Source organism: Equus quagga, chromosome 7 (assembly GCF_021613505.1).
Source record: "Equus quagga isolate Etosha38 chromosome 7, UCLA_HA_Equagga_1.0, whole genome shotgun sequence".
Classification (NCBI taxonomy): domain Eukaryota; kingdom Metazoa; phylum Chordata; class Mammalia; order Perissodactyla; family Equidae; genus Equus; species Equus quagga.
In genome coordinates, this window is record NC_060273.1 from 134578149 (window position 1) to 134590884 (window position 12736).

Below are 12736 nucleotides of genomic sequence, written 5' to 3' on the forward strand. Positions count from 1 at the left end.
CAAGGCTTCCCCCGCTTCAGACACCAGCTGCAAGTCTCAGGGGCCAACCCCTTCTAACCGATTCGGCTGGAAATTCGGGGGTTCCTACAGCCCAGCCTTCAGGTTCAATTGTTCACTAGAAGGACTCACATGACTCATTGAAAGCGCTCTATATTAGGATCGCGATTTTGTAATAAAGGAAGAGCCAAATGGGAGAGACGCAGCGGACAAGGTCTGCTTTGGGGCTGATGCACAGCTTCCATGCTCTGTCCCTCTGGAGTCAGGGTGTGTCACCCTCCCAACACACGGGCGTGACACCAGCCAGGAAGCCCTGCCAAGCCTGAGTGTCCAGGGATTTACTGGAGGCTTTATTAGGGAGGCCTGATGGATTAAATTATTGACCATGTGATGGACGCAGTCTCCAGATCCTCTCTCCTACTCAGAGACAGGGGCAATGGAGTCGAAAGATCTGATCCTCTAATTACATGCTTGGTCTTTCTGGTGTGGCCAACCCCTCGCTTGAAACAATCCAGGGGCCCACCATGAGTTCCACTGAAATTAATCCAGGTGGTGGAAAGGAGCTTTCCACAAATAAATAACAAAGGACACTCCCATCCCTCAGGAAATCCCAAGGGTTTTTGAAGCTCTGTGCCGGGCACTAGGGACAAAGACCAAATATACTTCTTTGTTGTACCACAGACACGGACTCCCGAAGCCTCATCTTAACCACTACAAGATCTTGAAATAAAGAGAACAAGAGGCATGAGGGGCGCAAATTTGACCGCAGTGGAAGTTAGGAGCAGCCCCCTGGACGCACGGCTGCGCCTCCAGCAGCTGCTGCTGAAACCCGGCAGGACAGCGGGGAGAGGGAGCCAACCATCCATCCCTGGACCTGCAAGCCGTGGGGCTCCAGGGAGCATCCCGTCACCATGTCCCTGCTGAGCCAAAGGTCAACCCGTGAGCTGCAGGGCGTGGAGTAAATCCCGGGAGCTCCAAGGTCACCAAGCGGCAAATCCCTTAAGACGGGAGCACCCTCCCAGGCAGAGTCCACAGCTGTCCGGTGCTCAGGCCTCCAACAAGCCGGAAGACTCCAGGGCCTTGGTTTCTTCCATCCTCATCTCTCAGCTCCCACTGGGCACAGAGGGGAAACAAATGTGTGACCCATGCTTTCTCCAGAGGCCCTGGCTGCGTCCCCTTTGTGGCCACCCTCTTGCTCCTATTAGAAAGGTGAACGGGGTTCGGGAGGGGACACACTGGGACTGCCACCTTCCTAGAATGCCCCCAAGTTCTTCACCCCGGACCTGGGAGCTATCATCCTCTCCTCTCTCTAGATTATGATTTTTAATGTAGAGACTAAGAAAGCAGCACTTCTTTAAAAAAACTAAAAGAAACTGGTACAAATACTCCCTCTCTGACATTTTACACTGTTCCTGACACTTAGAGCTTTTCTGCACTTACTAGAAAAATCAATCTCGGACATGATGGTGGCCATTTATCATGCACATAACTGCAAAAACTTTTTGTGACTTCAAGTGGCCCTTGTTCGGGAGGAGTAGGCGCCAGATTTATTTAGAAACGCGATGTGGCAATCCTCTGGCATTGAGCCAAGAGGCAGCATTTTAAATGAGAGCTTTAAGAGGAAGGAAGATGGAGCAAGCTGCCACCACCGCTGCGGGAGTGCAGACTCAGGAAGCTGGCCTCTGCTGCAGCAGAGGAAGGAGACCCAGGGCGGGCACAGCCAGGGGGACCCGCTGTCGGTGCAGGCGCTGGATGTGGGGTGCCCGGCTTCACTCTGGGATCAAACCGTCCCACGACCGTGCATAACTGTGGGAACAGGTCTAGCTGGACCGATCTGACTTTGTCCACACTGCTCGTCTCTCCCAGATCCACCTGCTCTTCCTACAGTTAATGACGATTCTGCTTCCAGTTGTCCAGGCAACTGGGTCACTTTCTGGACCTTCTGTTTGGTTCCACTGGTCTATTTGTCTGTCTTTGCACCAGTATCTACCAGGGTTTATTTTTCCAGTTTTATTGAGATACAATTGACATACAACCTTGTATAAGTTTAAGGTGTACAACATAATGATTTGATAATGTATATATTGCAAAATGATCGCCACAATGAGATTAGTTAATGTCGATCACCACACAGTTACAGTGTTTTTCAATGTGATGAGGACTTTTAAGAGCTACTCTCTTAGCAAATTTCAAATATACAAGACAGTATTAACTATAGTCACCCACATCCACAGGCCTTATTCATCCTGTCACTGGGAGTTTGTACCTTCTGATCACCAGGTTTTAAGAGCCGTGGCTTCATAGAGGTTGTAACATCTCCTAAGGAAAGTCTTCCTCACTTGCTTTTTTCTTTACAAGTGTTTCTACCTGAATCATGTATATGTGATACACATATGCATTGTATCTGTAACCAAAACCTCAGGTTGTACACTTTAAAGATATACAATGCTTATTTTTCAATCGTTCCTCAGTGAAGCTGGAAGAAAAGAACATGTCCTTACTTTTTTTCCCCATGAAACTCATTATCACCTTTGAACATACAGTATAGTTTTCCTTTCAGTTTTCCTTAGTGTCTTTCCTCCCCGTAGAATGTGCGTTCTGTGGTGGTAGAGATTTCTTCTGCTGTGTTCCGTGCCGCGTCGAGAGCAGAGCCGGCACACACGGATTCTTGTCACATGAGTGAGCGAGTTCAGAACCCTGCCAGCTGTGCTGCGGCTGCAGGATCTAGGACACGTTGCTGACCGTGCCTCAGTTCACTGCTTTCTCACTTGCGATACATGCTGGTATTGACAGCCCCTCGAAGGTTAACTCTGAGTGAGATGATTCCTGTAAAGTACTTAACTCAGTACTTCCCTCTGGTATCGAACACAAGTAGGAAAAGAAAATAGGCACGAAGCCCAGAGAAACCAAAGAGAGGAAGGAAGCTGGTAGTTAGTGAGCATTTTCTGTATCCCTGCTCAGGGTTGGAGATCTACAAACTTCATTTTTAAAAATTACTAAAGGTTTTTTGTGTGTGTGTGTGAGGAAGATTGGCCCTGAGCTAACATCTATTGCCAGTATTCCTCTATTTTATGTGGGAAGCCGCCACAGCATGGCTTGATGAGTGGTTCTAGGTCCACATCCGGGATCCAAACCTGTGCACCCCGGGCCACCGAAGCAGAGTGCGCAAACTAAACCACTATCCCACTGGGCCAGCCCCAAGAATATGTAATTTTGAGTTTCATTTTACACAGATGAGAGAGCGTGATTTAGAGAGGTCGCATTAGTCAAGATGGCACAGCAAATAGGGCGCTCACTGAGGATGTCCCCACAGCTCCCTCCGAGTCAGGTTCCTTGAAGGGTCCAGCTGTCTCCCTTCCTCAGAATCACTTAAAGTCCTTGTTTAAAGGTTGCCTCCTGAGTGGACGCCAGAGCAGCAGAGGCAGCCGAGGGTGAGCATGGGGCCCTGGACACGGAAAGTCACGTACAGCCCTGAGGCTCCTGCAGGGGAAAGGACTTGCTCAAGGCCCCCCAGGATCCCTGGAAGACGAGGCCCAGGAGATCAGGCCAACGGAAGGATAAAGAATCACAACAGACGAAGAAGAAATGCTCCTCCAGAAAGTGAAAAAGCAAGGACAATGCAGAGAATAAAAAGCACAGGACCTGTGTGGAGAGAAGTGGGACCAACGCTGGCAGGGAGCAGACTTCATAATCCGTCAAGGTTGGACACCGAGGCAGGTCAGAGGAGGAAGGGAAGCCACGTCCTCGATGATCATTTGAGATCACTGCCTGAATCTCCGTGGATGTATTTCACTGTCATCCTCTTCCACACTCAGTGTCGCCATCCCACCAGTGAGTGTCATTGCCACCACATCAGGGAAAGGCAGTGACCTAAAGCAGTCGTCCTACTTTTGGAAAAATATCACAGTTGATAGCTTACCACATCAAGTCCATGGGAAAAAAAAAGGATAAAAATCTAAGTAAAAACAGCATCTATAGGGAACAGAACATATCAAGGACTAAATCTTGAGGGAAAACATGTAGTGAGATAACTTTCTGAAACATGTTGATGTTTAAAGCCAACGGTTTTATTGAGATATAATTTTTGTACCATACATTTCATTCATTGAAAATGTACAATTTGATGTGACACCTAAAGCACAAGCAACAAAAGCAAAAATCAACAAGTGGGACTACATCAAACTAAAAAGCTTCTGCAGTGAATGAAATCCTCAACAAAGTGAAAAGGCAACCTACCAAATGGGAGAAAATATTTGCAAATCATGTATCTGATAAGGGCTTAATATCCAAAACACACAAGGAGCTCATACAACTCAAGAGCAAAAAAACAAATAACCCAATTAAAAAATGAGCAAAGGACCTAAATAGACATTTCTCCAAAGAAGGTACAGGTGGCCAACAGGGACATGAAAAGATGCCCAGCATCACTCATCATCAGGAAAATGCAAACCAAAATCACAATGAGATATCACCTCGCACCTGTTCCAATGGCTGTTATCAAAAAGACAAGAAACAGCAAGCGTTGGCGAGGACGTGGAGAAAAGGGAACCCTCATACACGATTGGTGGGAGTGTAAATTGGTGCAACCACTATGGAAAATAGTATAGAGGTTCCTCAAAAAATTAAAAATAGAGTTACCATATGATCCAGCTATTCCACTTCTGGGAATATGCCCAAAAAAATGAAAATATTAACTTGAAGAGATATCTGCACCCCCATGTTCATCACAGCATTATCCACAATAGCCAAGACATGGAAACAAGCTAAGTCCCATCGATGGATAAACAGATGAAGAAAATATAAATGTATAGTGCATATATATATATATAATGGAATATTATTCAGCCATAAAAAATGAGGAAATCCTGTCATTTGTGACAACATGGATGGACCTTCAGGACATTATGCTAAGTGGAATAAGTCAGACAGAGAAAGACAAATACCGTATGATCTCACTTGTACGTAAAACGTAAAAAAAAAAAAAAAAAACTCCTAGAAAAAGAGATCAGATTTGTGGTGACCAGAGGCAGATGGTGGGGGAAGGGGAATTGGAGGCAGGTGCTCAAAGGCACCAACTTCCAGTTATCAGGTAATAAGTCCCGGGATGTGATGCACAGCGTGGTGACTGTAGCTCACGCTGCTGTGTGATAGAGAGGAAGGTCGTCAAGAGAGCAGATCCTAACAGTTCTCACCATGAGGAGATAAATTTCATTTCTTTTTTATTTTTTGAAGATTTTATTTTTCCTTTTTCTCCCCAAAGCCCCCTGGTACATAGTTGTGTATTTTTAGTTGTGGGTCCTTCTAGTTGTGGCATGTGGGATGCTGCCTCAACATGGCCTGACGAGGCGTGCCACGTCCTCGCCCAGGATTTGAACTGGTGAAACCCTGGGCTGCTGAAGTGCAGCACGGAAACTTAACCACTCGGCCACGGGGCCGGTCCCTCTTTTCTTTTCTTTTCTTTTTTTGTATCTATATGGGGTGACAGATGTTAGCTGAATCTATCATGGTAATCATTTCACAATGTACATAAATCAAACCATCGTGCTGTATGCCTTGAACTTATACAGGGACGTAGGTCAACTATTTCTCAATAAAACTGGAAAAAAATGTAGAATTCAATGTTTTTTTGTATATTCACAGAATTGTAAATTCATCGCCACAGTTTTAGAATTCCTTTTCGCCCAGAAGAGCCCCCACTCCCTTTAGCCATCACTCTTACACCCCACTCCCCCCAACCCCAGCCCTAGGCAAACATCTACTTTCTGTGTCTGTAGATTTGCCTATTTAGGACATTCCTTTGAGATATTCTGACGTGCATTTTTCATTCCCAGTGATTTCTGATGCCCCTAGAGCGTCCCCTCTGAGGTTGAAGCACCCACGATGTGAAGAAATCATTCTTAACCTGGACAGTTGGGTTTTGTTCTTTTTTTTTTTTCTGAGTAAGATTCACCCCGAGTTAGCTGTGCCAATGTTCCTCTATTTTCATATGCGGGATGCTGCCACAGAATGGCCCCAGACTAGTGGTGTAGGTCCGTGCCCTGGATCCAAACCCAGGCCACCAAAGTGGAGTGCGCCAAACTTAACCACTAGGCCATGGGGCTGGCCCCTGGACAGTTATTTTTAAATACCTACATGGAGAATGAGGTCACGACTGTTTGAGGGCCAGAGTTTAGGCAGGACGCCCCTGAGCAGCTCATCAGCGGGCATCCCGGGCTGCCCCCCGCTGCTAGTGCAGCTGTCCGTTAGTGTCCCCAAGAATCAGACACAGGATCCTGACTTGCTTGGTGCTCCACAAGCGCTAACAGAAAAAGGACACACGTTCCAACTTTTCAAACCTAAAACTACAGAAGCAGAGAGCAAAGCCCACAGGAAATGACCGCTTTCCACCATTCACCCCCGCCACACGTCAGGAGCCCTCGCGTGTGGTCGTGCACGCCCACTCTCCTCACCACCTTCAAGGCAGTGGGTTTCCTCCTTCTTACCTTCTCTGCTGACTGGGAGACTATGTTAGGAGGCCTGAGGAGAAATTTTATAAGCTAAAGTCACTTAAGCAGAAGCAAAGGTGACCTTGATTCTAAAGAAAAGGGTAGAAGGATCAGTAATGCTCCTGCAGAAAGGATGGTGACGGTTAGTGTTTTTCAATTTGCTGAGATACAGTTGACCTAATTGCCATATAAGTTTAAGCCACACGGCATAATGGTTTGACTTACATACACTGTGAAATGATTACATCTATCATCTCGTATAGATATGATAAAAGAAAAAGCAAATAAAAGAGAAAAAGATTTTCTCCTTGTGATGAGAACTCTTAGGACCTGCTCTCTTAACGACCTTCTTTTATGTCACACAGCAGCGTGAGCTACAGTCACCACGCTGTGCATCCCCAGGACTTATTACCTGATAACTGGAAGTTGGTACCTTTGAGCACCTGCCTCCACTTCCCCCTCCCCAACCCTCCGCCTCTGGTCACCACAAATCTGATCTCTTTTTCTAGGAGTTTGTGTTTTGTTTTTTTTTGTTTGTTTTTTACGTTCCACAGATAAGTGAGATCATACAGTGTTTGTCTTTGTCTGTCTGACTTACTTCACTTAGCGTAATGCTCTCGAGGTCCATTGATGTTGTTGCAAATGTCAGGATTTCCTCGTTTTTTGTGGCTGAATAATATTTCATTGTATATATATACCACATCTTCTTTATTCATTCATCTATCAATAGACACATTGTTTTCATGCCTTGGCTATTGTGAATAACGCTGCAGTGAACATGAATGTGCAGATATTTTTTTCAAGTTATTGCTTTTGCTCTCTTTGGACATATTCCCAGAAGCAGAATTGCTGGATCATATGGTAGTTCTAGTTCTAATTTTTTGAGAAACCTCCATACCGTTTTCCAAAGTGGCTACTCCAGTTTACGTTCCTACCAACAGTGTATGAAAGTTCTCTTTTCTCCTTTTCCTCCTCAACACTTGTTATCCCTTGTCTTTTTGATAATAGCCGTGCGAAGTGATATCTTCTTGTGGTTTTGATTTGCATTTCTCTAATAATTGATGATGTTACGCATCTTTTCATGTACCTGTTGGCCATTTGAATATCTTCTTTGGAAAATATCTATTCAGTTTCTTTGCCCATTTTTTATTTGGGTTGTTGGCTTTTTGCTCTTGAGTTGTATGAGTTCTTTATATATTTTGGATATTGACCCCTTATCAGATATATGACTTGCAAATATTTTCTCCCATTCTGTAGATTGTCTTTTCACTTTGCTGATGGTTTCTTTTACTGTGCAGAAGCTTCTTGGTTTGATGTAGTCCTTGTTTTATTTTTTATTTTGTTTCTCGGGCTTTAGGTGTCATATCCAAAAAATCATTACCAAGACCCATGTCAAGGAGGTTTTCTGTTTTCTTCTAGGAGTGTCATGGTTTCAGGTCTCACATTTAAGTCTCTAATCCATTTCGAGTTAATTTTTGTGAATAGTCTAAGATAGGGGAAAAGTTTCATTCTTTTACGTGTGAATATCCAGTTTTCCCACCACCGTTTATTGAAAAGACTGTCTTTTCTCCATTGAGTATTTTTGGCTCCCTTGTCAAATATTTAGTTGACTGTACATGCTTGGGTTTATCTCTGGGCTCTCAATTCTGTTCCAGTGGTCTACTTGTCTGTTTTTATGCCCGTAGCACACTGTGTTGATTACTGTAGCTTTGTAATATAATTTGAAATCAGGAAGTGTGACACCTCCTGCTTTGTTCTTCTTTCTCAGGATTTCTTTGATTATTCAGGGTCTTTTGCAGTTCCATATAAATTTTTGGAGTGTTTTTTCTACTTCTATAAAAAATGCCATTGGATTCTTGATAGGGATTGCATTGAATCTATAGATGCTTTTGGTAGTATTGACATTTTAACAATATTTATTCTCCCAATGCATGAACACAGGATACCTTTCCATTTATTTGTGTCTTCAATTTCTTTCATTAATGTCTTGTAGTTTTCAGCATAGCGATGTTTTCCCTCCTTAGTTAAGTTTATCCCTAAGTATTTTATTGTTTTTGATGCCCTTGTAAATGGGATCAATTTCTTTATTTCTTTTTCAGGTAATTAGTTGTTAGTGTACAGAAACTGATTTTTGTATGTTGATTTTGTATCTTGCAACTTTACTGAATTGCTGACTAGATCCAACAGTTTTGTGATGGCGTCTTTAGGATTTTCCTCTATATAAAATCATGTCATCTGCAAATAAGACAATTTTACTTCTTCCTTTCCAATTCTGATACCTTTTATTTCTTTTTCCTGCCTGATTGCTCTGGCTAGGACTTTCAGTTCTATATTGAATAGGAGTGGTGCGAGGGGGCACCTTGTCTTGCTTCTGATCTTAGAGGAAAAGCTCTCAGCCTTTCACCATTGAATATGATGTTAGCTGTGGATGTGTCATATATGGCCTGTAATATGTTGAGATAGGTTCTTTTTATTCCTGATTTGTTAAGAGTTTTTATCATGAGCAGATGTTGAATTTTGTTGAATGTTGTTTCTGCGTCTCTTGAGATGATCTCATGATTTTTTTCTTTCATTTTATTATTGTGGTGCATCACACTGATTGATTTGCATATGTTGAAACATCCCTGCATCCCTGGGATGCATCCCACTTGATCATGGTGAATGGTCCTTTTGATGTGCTACTGAATTCACTGTGCTAGAATTTTATTGAGAATTTTTACATCTATGTTCACCAAGTAAATTAGCCTGTAGTTTTTTTTTCTTGTGGTATCCTTTCTGGTTTGGCATCAGGGTAATGCTGGCCTTGTAAAATGAGTGTTCCCTTATCTCCAATTTTTGGAAGCGTTTGAGAAGGTTTGGCGTTGTTACTTCTTTAGATGTTTGCTAGAATTCACCAGTGAAGCTGTCTGGTGCTGGCTTTTCTTGTTTGGGAGGGTTTTGAGTACTGATGCAATCTTCTTGCCAGTAATTGGTCTATTTGGATTTTCTGTTTCTTCCTGATTCAGTCTTGGTAGTTTGAATGATTCTGAGAATGTCTCCATTTCTTCCAGATTGTCCAGTTTGTTGGTGTATAGTTGTTCGTGGTGGCAAGGGTTAGTTCCGAACATTCGCCTACCACATTCTTGCCTTCTAAGACTTTATTAGAATCATCCAAGTCTGAAGAAATGAACAGATGAAAACGTCCAAAAGGGAACTGAGAGGAAAGGCCAGTGAAAGTTTAGAGGAAATATTAATACAGGACAGGCAATTTTCTAAAATCAAAAGTCCCTTTTCTCTGCCTCCTGCAGGTGGTCCTCTAGTTGATGTGCTGCTCCTTATAGTTCCAGGCGGGTGCTGGATGGACTTGCCAACGACACTGCCCTGGGTGGCTTCATCCTTTTGGGCTTCTTGGGTAACCCCAGGCTGGAAAGGACCCTCTTTGTGGCTGTAGCCATCTTTTACATGGTCACCCCAGTGGACAACACCACCGTCATACTCCTGTCCCACTTGGACTCCCACCTCCACAGCCGTGTACTCCTTCCTCATCCACCTGTCCATCCTGGACTCTGCTTCACCACCAGTTGCATCCCTCAAATGCTGGTCAACCTGTGGGGCCCAGCCAAGACCATCAGCTGCCTGGAATGTGTGGTCCAGCTGCACACCCCCCTGGGGTTGGGGGCTGCCGAGTGTGTGCTGCTGCTGCTCACGGCCTTTGACCGCTTTGTGGCCGTGTGCCGACTCCTACACTACACAGTCATCATGCACCCGCAGCTGAGTCACAAGCTGGTATTCCTGGTCTGGGCAAGCAGGACTTTCAGGACCCTGGTGCAGTCGCCCACCACCCTGAAGCTCCCCTTCTGCCATCACCACCAGGTAGATGACTTTATCTGTGAGGTCCCTGCACTGATCCTCCCGGCCTGTGGGGACACGCACGTCAATGAGCTCCAGATCTCAGTGATCAGCTCCTTCTTCTTGATGGGGCCGTTCCTGCTCATCCTTGTCTCCTACAGGCGCATTGCCCGGGTGGTGCTGGTCACCCAGTCCCACAAGGGGGGGAACAAGACTCTGCACACCTGCTCATCCCATGTGGCCGTCGTCTTCCTCTTCTACTCAGTTGACATGCGGTCTACATCCAGCCCCAGAGCCCTTTTTCCCGAAAGAGGGGGAGTTCCTGACTCTTCCACACGGTGGTGACCCCACTCTCCACCCCTCATCTACACCTTGAGGAGCAAGAACATGAAGGAGGCTTTCAAGAAGCTGTTTGGGAAAAGCAAAATGGCAGGTGAGGCCTGAGGGAGGGGCTCGGACTCGAGGGGAGGGCAGCTTTTGTCCAGCTCCATTGCTCACAGAATTAAACGTGTGGCATTTCATGAATGGGAATTCTCATTGATCAACACCAACGCCAAGAGCCAGTAACCTGAGTTGTCCGGACAGGGGACTAACCAGAAGCAAAATTTCACACACCCTGCAATGTTATTCTTAAATTTAAATGTAAGCGTAACTGCTCCCATCGGGCTGCCACCAGGAAAGAGACACCATCTCAGTTATTTTAAAAGGGACAATTTATTACAAGGAATCATTAACCAGCTAATGAAGGAGGTAAAAGGCAAAAGGAAGAAGCAATAACCCCTTACACTGAGGGAACCACCAGGAAAGGACAAGAATTGTTCAAGCAGATGGCCCAGAGGAGAGGCCCCTGGGAGTATAAATTTTTGGACCTCTTACTTCTGAGGAAGGGGTGTTGCTGGTTCTGCTCACCACAAAGTTGGAGAATCTTGATTCCGTTGCTATTTACCTCACCAACTGCCACTGGCAGGGTGGAAAAAACACTGGCAGGCCCAAACGAATAAGAAAGAAAACAAACAGGAATCAAAGAGGGAGGAGCACGTCTCCTCCACTAGCCCCAGCCTGCAGCCTGCTCGCCTGTGTCGCCCACACATGGCTGCAGCCAAACAAGGAACCAGCAAGCAAAGCAGAAATATGGCACACACGCGCCCAGCCCCAGCCTCGCGATGGAGCTGACTGGCACAAGTGGGGTTTGGAGTTGCAAGACGCTGGCTCAACAAAAGGCGCATCTCACGACTCTTGACACTACAAAAGGAATCCAAAATACAAAGTTCTAGTCAAGAGGAAGGCACGGTGGTAGTCAGCCTATGGAGTCTGCTCAGTCTAGATCCCACGTGCTACTTTCTGTTGAGAACGAGCTCCACGTCTGGTCAGGATAATGACAAGAAGAACATATGTAAGAGCTGTCATTCATGAAGTAAACTAAAGGAAACAGTAATCTCAAACTGTTACAATCTTATGACTGAAGGCGTTCTCGCTGTGCCTGCTACACTGGATTTATTTTAAATTAAACATTGTATTTTGAGATAGTTATAGATGCATATGCAGCTGTAAGAATTAATGAAGAGATCCCAGGAACTCATCACTCTGTCCCTTAGAGGTAACATCTTGCAAAACTGTGGCACAATGTCGCAGCCCAGCACATTGACATTGATGCACACCAGATGCAGGGCATTTCCATCCCACAGGGTCCGTTGTGTTGCCTTGTACAGCCACGCCTTCTGCCCTCACAGCACCATCACCTCCCTTAAGTCCTGGCATCAGCTAATCTGTTCTGTGATTCCACACTTTTATAAATTCAAGAATTTTATACAAATGGAACTATACAGCAAGTAACCTTTGGGATGGACTTTTTTCAATCAGCATAATTCTCTGGAGGTTCATCCAAGTTGCTGTGTGTAGCAATAGTTTGCTTCTTTTTTACTGCCAGGTAGTATTCCATGGTATGGATGTACCAGCTCATCTCATCATTCACCCATTGAAAGCCATCCGGGTTGTTTCCAGTTTGGGTCTGTGATGAATGAAGCTGCTATAAATATTCACGAACAGGCTTTTATGTGATTATTAGATTTGTGTTTCTCTGCAATAAATGCCCTAGAGTGCAATTGCTGAGTTATGTAGTAAACACACGTCTAATTTTGTAAGAAATTACCATATCCTTTCCAGAGTTGCTGTACAATTTATCATTCCCACCAGCAACCTGTGAGCGATCCAGTTTCTCTATATCCTTGAGAGCATTTAGTGTTGTCACTACTTTTTTTAAATGTTACCCATTCTGACAGACATCTAATGATATTTCACTATGGTTTTAATTTGAATTTCCCTGATGACTATTGATGATAAACATCTTTTCATCTTTCCTCAGCATGTCTTCTTCAGTGCATCTTGACTTTTGCCTATTTTTTAATTGTTTTGTTGTTGAGTTTGAG

The 12736-nt window shown here is 44.6% G+C and overlaps 1 pseudogene; it reads left to right on the forward strand.

Annotated features, from left to right (window-relative positions):
- Positions 1–1559: 1559 nt before the first annotated feature.
- On the forward strand, positions 1560–10747 carry LOC124242659 (olfactory receptor 2H2-like; annotated as a pseudogene).
- Positions 10748–12736: the final 1989 nt, after the last annotated feature.